This window comes from Salmo salar, chromosome ssa05, assembly GCF_905237065.1.
Source record: "Salmo salar chromosome ssa05, Ssal_v3.1, whole genome shotgun sequence".
Taxonomy (NCBI): Eukaryota; Metazoa; Chordata; class Actinopteri; order Salmoniformes; family Salmonidae; genus Salmo; species Salmo salar.
In genome coordinates, this window is record NC_059446.1 from 25,260,193 (window position 1) to 25,268,197 (window position 8,005).

The 8,005-nt window shown below is 49.3% G+C and overlaps 1 non-coding gene across 1 annotated transcript; it reads right to left on the reverse strand.

The window, feature by feature from the left end:
• Window positions 1-5,467: 5,467 nt before the first annotated feature.
• On the reverse strand, window positions 5,468-5,560 carry trnat-ugu (transfer RNA threonine (anticodon UGU)). The gene is made up of 2 exons: window positions 5,524-5,560; window positions 5,468-5,503 (listed from the first exon to the last, which is right to left on the reverse strand). It is a non-coding gene; the product is annotated as a tRNA-Thr (tRNA).
• Window positions 5,561-8,005: the final 2,445 nt, after the last annotated feature.

Sequence of the window (8,005 nt, forward strand, 5' to 3'; positions counted from 1 at the left end):
CACACTCATGTTGTCCTAGCTGTCCCGTCATCTGTGATCTGTCTGTGTTTTCATGTGTTGTCTTTTCCTGCTCTGCTCCCCTTCATACTGTGGCTTTTGTAATGGTCTGTCTAGTAATAATGCTACATGTGCACAGCTGTTTTTGGTATTTTTAATTTATTTAACGGAAATAAAATAATGTATGAAAAAAACACTTTGTATCTAACCTCTTTATTGGTGTACCCAGTTGTTCACAGGTGAAACACTCAACAGCCCTTTGGGAATCCTTTCTATCCTGTAAAACACCATCCAGATTTAAAAAAAACAATATTGTGACATACTTACTATGGCTTACTTGTCTGCTCCATGTCAAATGTCCAGCTGCTGACGCTAACCCCTGTAGTTAGACCAGTCAGCGGGCCGGGACAGCTGCATCGCCTGGTTGAAACATTCCCCCTCATCTCCATGTATAAAGTCCTCAACCTGGACTCACTATCATCCGTTTGCCTGTGTTAGTTACTGTAGCCCCCGTCTGCAGTACCAGTCCCAGTAAACCAACCATGACCATGGTGAGAGTGTCTTCCTACCACCGGCAGTTTGAGGAGGAGCAGTGGAGTCAGAATGGAGGGTCCAACAGAGATTGTGGGGCAGTATGGAGAACACTGCGCACCGAGGATGGTTTACTACAGGAGATGGGCTGTATGGAGAACACTGTGCACCGAGGATGGTTTACTACAGGAGACGGGCAGTATGGAGAACACTGCACCGAGGATGGTTTACTACAGGAGACGGGCTGTATGGAGAACACTGCGCACCGAGGATGGTTTACTACAGGAGATGGGCAGTATGGAGAACACTGTGCACCGAGGATGGTTTACTGCAGGAGACGGGCTGTATGGAGAACACTGTGCACCGAGGATGGTTTACTACAGGAGACGGGCTGTATGGAGAACACTGTGCACTGAGGATGGTTTACTACAGGAGATGGGCTGTATGGAGAACACTGTGCACCGAGGATGGTTTACTACAGGAGACGGGCTGTATGGAGAACACTGTGCACCGAGGATGGTTTACTACAGGAGACGGGCTGTATGGAGAACACTGCGCACCGAGGATGGTTTTACATTTACATTACATTTAAGTCATTTAGCAGACGCTCTTATCCAGAGCGACTTACAAATTGGTGGATTCACCTTATGATATCCAGTGGAACAACCACTTTACAATAGTGCATCAAAATCTTTTAAGGGGGGGGGGGTTAGAAGGATTACTTTATCCTATCCTAGGTATTCCTTAAAGAGGTGGGGTTTCAGGTGTCTCCGGAAGGTGGTGATTGACTCCGCTGTCCTGGCGTCGTGAGGGAACTTGTTCCACCATTGGGGTGCCAGAGCAGCGAACAGTTTTGACTGGGCTGAGCGGGAACTGTGTTTCCTCAGAGGTAGGGAGGCGAGCAGGCCAGAGGTGGATGAACGCAGTGCCCTTGTTTGGGTGTAGGGCCTGATCAGAGCCTGAAGGTACGGAGGTGCCGTTCCCCTCACAGCTCCGTAGGCAAGCACCATGGTCTTGTAGCGGATGCGAGCTTCAACAGGAAGCCAGTGGAGAGCGGAGGAGCGGGGTGACGTGAGAGAACTTGGGAAGGTTGAACACCAGACGGGCTGCGGCATTCTGGATGAGTTGTAGGGGTTTAATGGCACAGGCAGGGAGCCCGGCCAACAGAGAGTTGCAGTAATCCAGACGGGAGATGACAAGTGCCTGGATTAGGACCTGCGCCGCTTCCTGTGAGGCAGGGTCGTACTCTGCGAATGTTGTAGAGCATGAACCTACAGGATCGGGTCACCGCCTTGATGTTAGTAGAGAACGACAGGGTGTTGTCCAGGGTCACGCCAAGGTTCTTAGCACTCTGGGAGGAGGACACAATGGAGTTGTCAACCGTGATGGCGAGATCATGGAATGGGCAGTCCTTCCCCGGGAGGAAGAGCAGCTCCGTCTTGCCGAGGTTCAGCTTGAGGTGGTGATCCGTCATCCACACTGATATGTCTGCCAGACATGCAGAGATGCGATTCGCCACCTGGTTATCAGAAGGGGGAAAGGAGAAGATTAATTGTGTGTCGTCTGCATAGCAATGATAGGCGAGACCATGTGAGGATATGACAGAGCCAAGTGACTTGGTGTATAGCGAGAATAGGAGAGGGCCTAGAACAGAGCCCTGGGGGACACCAGTGGTGAGAGCACGTGGTGCGGAGACAGATTCTCGCCACGCCACCTGGTAGGAGCGACCTGTCAGGTAGGACGCAATCCAAGCGTGGGCCGTGCCAGAGATGCCCAACTCGGAGAGGGTGGAGAGGAGGATCTGATGGTTCACCGTATCAAAGGCAGCAGATAGATCTAGGAGGATGAGAGCAGAGGAGAGAGAGTTAGCTTTAGCAGTGCGGAGAGCCTCCGTGACACAGAGAAGAGCAGTCTCAGTTGAATGACCAGTCTTGAAACCTGGCTGATTTGGATCAAGAAGGTCATTCTGAGAGAGATAGCAGGAGAGCTGGCCAAGGACGGCACGTTCAAGAGTTTTGGAGAGAAAAGAAAGAAGGGATACTGGTCTGTAGTTGTAGACTTCGGAGGGATCGAGTGTAGGTTTTTTCAGAAGGGGTGCAACTCTCGCTCTCTTGAAGATGGAAGGGACGTAGCCAGCGGTCAAGGATGAGTTGATGAGCGAGGTGAGGTAAGGGAGAAGATCTCCGGAAATGGTCTGGAGAAGAGAGGAGGGGATAGGGTCAAGCGGGCAGGTTGTTGGGCGGCCGGCCATCACAAGACGCGAGATTTCATCTGGAGAGAGAGGGGAGAAAGAGGTCAAAGCACAGGGTAGGGCAGTGTGAGCAGGACCAGCGGTGTCGTTTGACTTAGCAAACGAGGATCGGATGTCGTCAACCTTCTTTTCAAAATGGTTGACGAAGTCATCCGCAGAGAGGGAGGGGGGGGAGGAGGATTCAGGAGGGAGGAGAAGGTAGCAAAGAGCTTCCTAGGGTTAGAGGCAGATGCTTGGAATTTAGAGTGGTAGAAAGTGGCTTTAGCAGCAGAGACGGAAGAGGAAAATGTAGAGAGGAGGGAGTGAAAGGACGCCAGGTCCGCAGGGAGGCGAGTTTTCCTCCATTTCCGCTCGGCTGCCCGGAGCCCTGTTCTGTGAGCTCGCAATGAGTCGTCGAGCCACGGAGCAGGAGGGGAGGATCGAGCCGGCCTGGAGGATAGGGGACAGAGAATCAAAGGATGCAGAAAGGGAGGAGAGGAGGGTTGAGGAGGCAGAATCAGGGGATAGGTTGGAGAAGGTTTGAGCAGAGGGAAGAGATGATAGGATGGAAGAGGAGAGAGTAGCGGGAGAGAGAGAGCAAAGGTTGGGATGGCGCAATACCATCCGAGCAGGGGCAGAGTGAGAAGTGTTGGATGAGAGCGAGAGGGAAAAGGATACAAGGTAGTGGTCGGAGACTTGGAGGGGAGTTGCAATGAGATTAGTGGACGAACAGCATCTAGTAAAGATGAGGTCAAGCGTATTGCCTGCCTTGTGAGTAGGGGGGGAAGGTGAGAGGGTGAGGTCAAAAGAGGAGAGGAGTGGAAAGAAGGAGGCAGAGAGGAATGAGTCACCTGGTTTACTACAAGAGATGGGCTGTATGGAGAACACTGCGCACCGAGGATGGTTTACTACAAGAGATGGGCTGTATGGAGAACACTGTGCACCGAGGATGGTTTACTACAGGAGATGGGCTGTATGGAGAACACTGTGCACCGAGGATGGTTTACTACAGGAGACGGGCAGTATGGAGAACACTGCGCACCGAGGATGGTTTACTACAGGAGACGGGCTGTATGGAGAACACTGCGCACCGAGGATGGTTTACTACAGGAGACGGGCTGTATGGAGAACACTGTGCACCGAGGATGGTTTACTACAGGAGACGGGCTGTATGGAGAACACTGCGCACCGAGGATGGTTTACTACAGGAGACGGGCTGTATGGAGAACACTGCGCACCGAGGATGGTTTACTACAGGAGACGGGCTGTATGGAGAACACTGCGCACCGAGGATGGTTTACTACAGGAGACGGGCTGTATGGAGAACACTGCGCACCGAGGATGGTTTACTACAGGAGACGGGCTGTATGGAGAACACTGCGCACCGAGGATGGTTTACTACAGGAGACGGGCTGTATGGAGAACACTGCGCACCGAGGATGGTTTACTACAGGAGACGGGCTGTATGGAGAACACTGCGCACCGAGGATGGTTTACTACAGGAGACGGGCTGTATGGAGAACACTGTGCACCGAGGATGGTTTACTACAGGAGACGGGCTGTATGGAGAACACTGTGCACCGAGGATGGTTTACTACAGGAGACGGGCTGTATGGAGAACACTGTGCACCGAGGATGGTTTACTACAGGAGACGGGCTGTATGGAGAACACTGTGCACCGAGGATGGTTTACTACAGGAGACGGGCTGTATGGAGAACACTGTGCACCGAGGATGGTTTACTACAGGGTGTCTCAACCTTTTTTGTAACAGAGGCTGGGAAGCTTCTTGGGGGACTTCTTCCATTAAACTAGAATGTATCAGATAACCTTCTGAAGGACCGGGCAGCAACATCCTAGGGACCGTTGCTGGTCCAGTCACCAGAGTTTGAGTGACACTGGTTTACTAGAAAGAGGCTAAGGGAAAGAATATGATGTTTGTATTGTGTTGTGCAAACTGGAGATTGGTTGAGACATACCGTACTTGTAAGGTCAATGCTTTATGGTAATTTGTCCGTTTCATAACTCAAACTTTGTTGAATTCTGACCAGATTTTTGTTTTCTTTCACTCAAGTATGTCTGAGTAAGCTTATTTAATCAGAAGCAAATGTGCGGTAGCTTTGCACGATTTCTATATACAGTACAAAATGTCACTCAGTTGGACATAGTGTTTAGTGTTAGTTACGCCCTGTTCGTCCCAAGGGAAAAGTTTGAAGGGTGATGAAAAACGCCTTTTGTACTTGCATCAAACAATGAAATCATGTTACCCCGGGCGGTGTTCATTTACACAGAGCTGATTGAATAGGACAATGCTATTCATTCAAGACTTTTCAGAGATTGCGATCTTGTGGCCCTTGATTTTCAATGTACATGCACAAAACAAACCAATACCTTTGTGATATATAGCCTATAGTTGTTTGTGTGTGGGTATTTGTATATCAGAGTGTGTGTGTGTGTGTGTGTGTGTGGTGTGCACCCCTCCCACAGGGGTGTGGCTGCTGAGGAGTGTACGTGTGAGAAGCTGGACTTTGTGGCTGCCAAGGTGCTCAACAAGGAGAGTCTGGTCCAATTCACTGAAGACCACAGCGTTATTCTCACCCTGATCGTTTTGTGGCCCTCATCAAGATTTTAGTCATTTAGCAGACACTCTTATCCAGAGCGACTTACAGTAGTGAATGCATACATTTGATGCATTTTTTTGTTGTTGTACTGGCCCCCCGTGGGAATCGAACCCACAACCCTGGCATTGCACACACCATGCTGGCATTACAAACACCATGCTCTACCAACTGAGCCACAGGGACATTGTCCTAAGGTTGTCGAAACATTGTTTTGAGATGGACCAACACCATATCAACATATAACCAGTGCAAAACTTTACATAAATCAAAAGTCTTTCTTATACTGTATGTTGTAATCAGTCTGTTGTAGTCAGATGCTCCAAGGAAGCAACCCATTAAATGTAACATACACAGGGTTCTAAAATTCCAGTAACTTTCCCCAAATTCCCATCTTTCGCAGATATCGTGGTTAGAATATACCTGAAATCAGATGGAAATAAGCATATAATCTGAATCCTCCAACCGGGATGTTTGGAAAACCAGGCAATTTTCTGGACAATTCTCAGAATTTTGCAACCGTAACCATGCATGTAATTTACTGTGTGAAAAGACATGCTATATCATTGTACATGCTGTTTGTGCCCTTTAGGTGCGCTGCTTTGAGGAGGACAATGGCTCTCTGGAGGCCCAGATCTGTGAGCTGCCGGAGAGGCTAGCTGGCCAACAGACCACCTCCACTGTCCTAGCTGTCCCTGAATGCAGCCTGGATGCCGCAGCCTGGATGCCGTGGTGGAGAGACTGCTTAAGGAGAGGGTACATATTAACAATACAGTGGAATGGGAGGCATTCATATCACACTAGGAGCTAGGAAACCTGTATGTTGTATCAGTGTGTGCGTGTGTGTCTGTATGTATAGCCACTGGTGTAAATGGATGGATAGCCGCTGTTTCAGACCGTTACCACTACCTACCAGTGCCAGACTGATAAGCCACTGTGTGTCCAGGATCAGAGCCCGTGTGACGTGGAGGAGCTGAGGAGAGAGCTGGACTGTCTGCAGGAGCAGGATGAGCAGACCGTCCAGCAGAGGACACTCATTCAACTGGAGTGGGAGGACGTTGGCCCGGTAACGACCTCACTCCTGCACCTCTGGCGGCCATTTTGGTGTTATTGTTTAGTAATTGTGTTGATTTGGTGTCTTCGTTTGTTATATATTCTCTAAAAATGAGTAGACTTTTAATGTGTGCTTCTGTCGATATAGAACATGCATAAAGACATAGATCTAACTTGTGGTAGCTCAACTTTTGTACCCAATTTTCACCTGCAATGAAGGATGATCATCTTCAAAAAGAAAAGATTTCGAAATGCAAATGGGCAAAAAAGGGTGGAAAGAAAGATAATTAATCTAAATATTCAGAGGGCCAATATCTCTTTGGGAGTTTTAATGCAACTGTACTAAACTATAATAACCACTAGATGGCAGTATTGCCATGACTTGCCAACACTGTTTTATCCTCTCCTATTAAACACATATCAGCTGTGTGTTTCATCATAGCCCAGCAGCTCCTCTGTAGCTCTATAGATCTCTACCCACTTTGTTGAACTGATTATCAGTCCTACAGTCTGGGCCGGCAGCCACAACGCAACCCGAGAACCCCAGTCTTAACAAACCCTGCTATCCCATTTCCTCTCATTCCCTCCCTGCCTGCCACATCATACCCCTCTCCACTGTCAGCCCAGATGTGGGAGAAGCTGTTTTCATGTTTCCTTATTGAGTCATTCAGGCTTTCATTTATCCCATACAGATGTAATACAGACGGTAATACAGTCGGTGCAGTAATGCTGCTGGCTGGCTGGCTCAGCCTCTGGCTCCGATAGGAAAGCAGCTGGAGTGTGGAGAGAGACTAGAGCCGGTGGGAAAAGGACACAGGCAGGGAGGGGAAAGGAGAAGAGAGATTGAATGTGATTGGGAACCAGTGTTGGAAGCAGCTCCTTGAGAGGAGGCAACAGTCTTTCTCGGAAGACAGACAGGCCGACAGGCAGGCCGACAGGCAGGCATTGGAAGAGGTCAACAAGGCATGGCTGGGTATTTGAAGTCCAGCCTTGCCATTGGCTATTGATTAAGCTACACTTTGGGCAACTTCCATGGTCGGTGGGTCTGTCTGTCTGTCAGCCAATTCTCTGGGTGTTCTTTTGAGCTTGTATTTGGGGCTAAGGATGTTTTCGTGTATGGATACAATGTTTGGTTCAGCAGCAACAATGTGTTGAAGGCTCCCACCAAGGCTTCCCACAGTGGAAGAAAGCTGGAGGAGCTAGCTGATTCGAATCCAAAGCAGTAGACGGTGCTATAAAGCACAGCTAGCCTTACGCGATGAGAGGAGAAGGGTGATGAGGGGGGAATTCTTTAGTCTTTACAGTCCACAGACTGCGAGCGCAAAACTCTCTCCAATTTACAGGCTCATGTTTGCCTAGAGATAACAGCAACAGACCACCTGCTTCTTGTGTGACATCCATCAGGGCCCCATGTGTTCCAGCAGCTACAGCAGAAAGGTTCCCACCCCTGGACCTTACCAGTTTTTCATTCAGATGTAAATACTAGCACCAGGAGTAATTGAATTCATCACCAATTAATCAGGCACTTAAAAAGGGCTGGATGAGCCCTTTCCATCCCCCCCTCTTCTCTGCATTGCG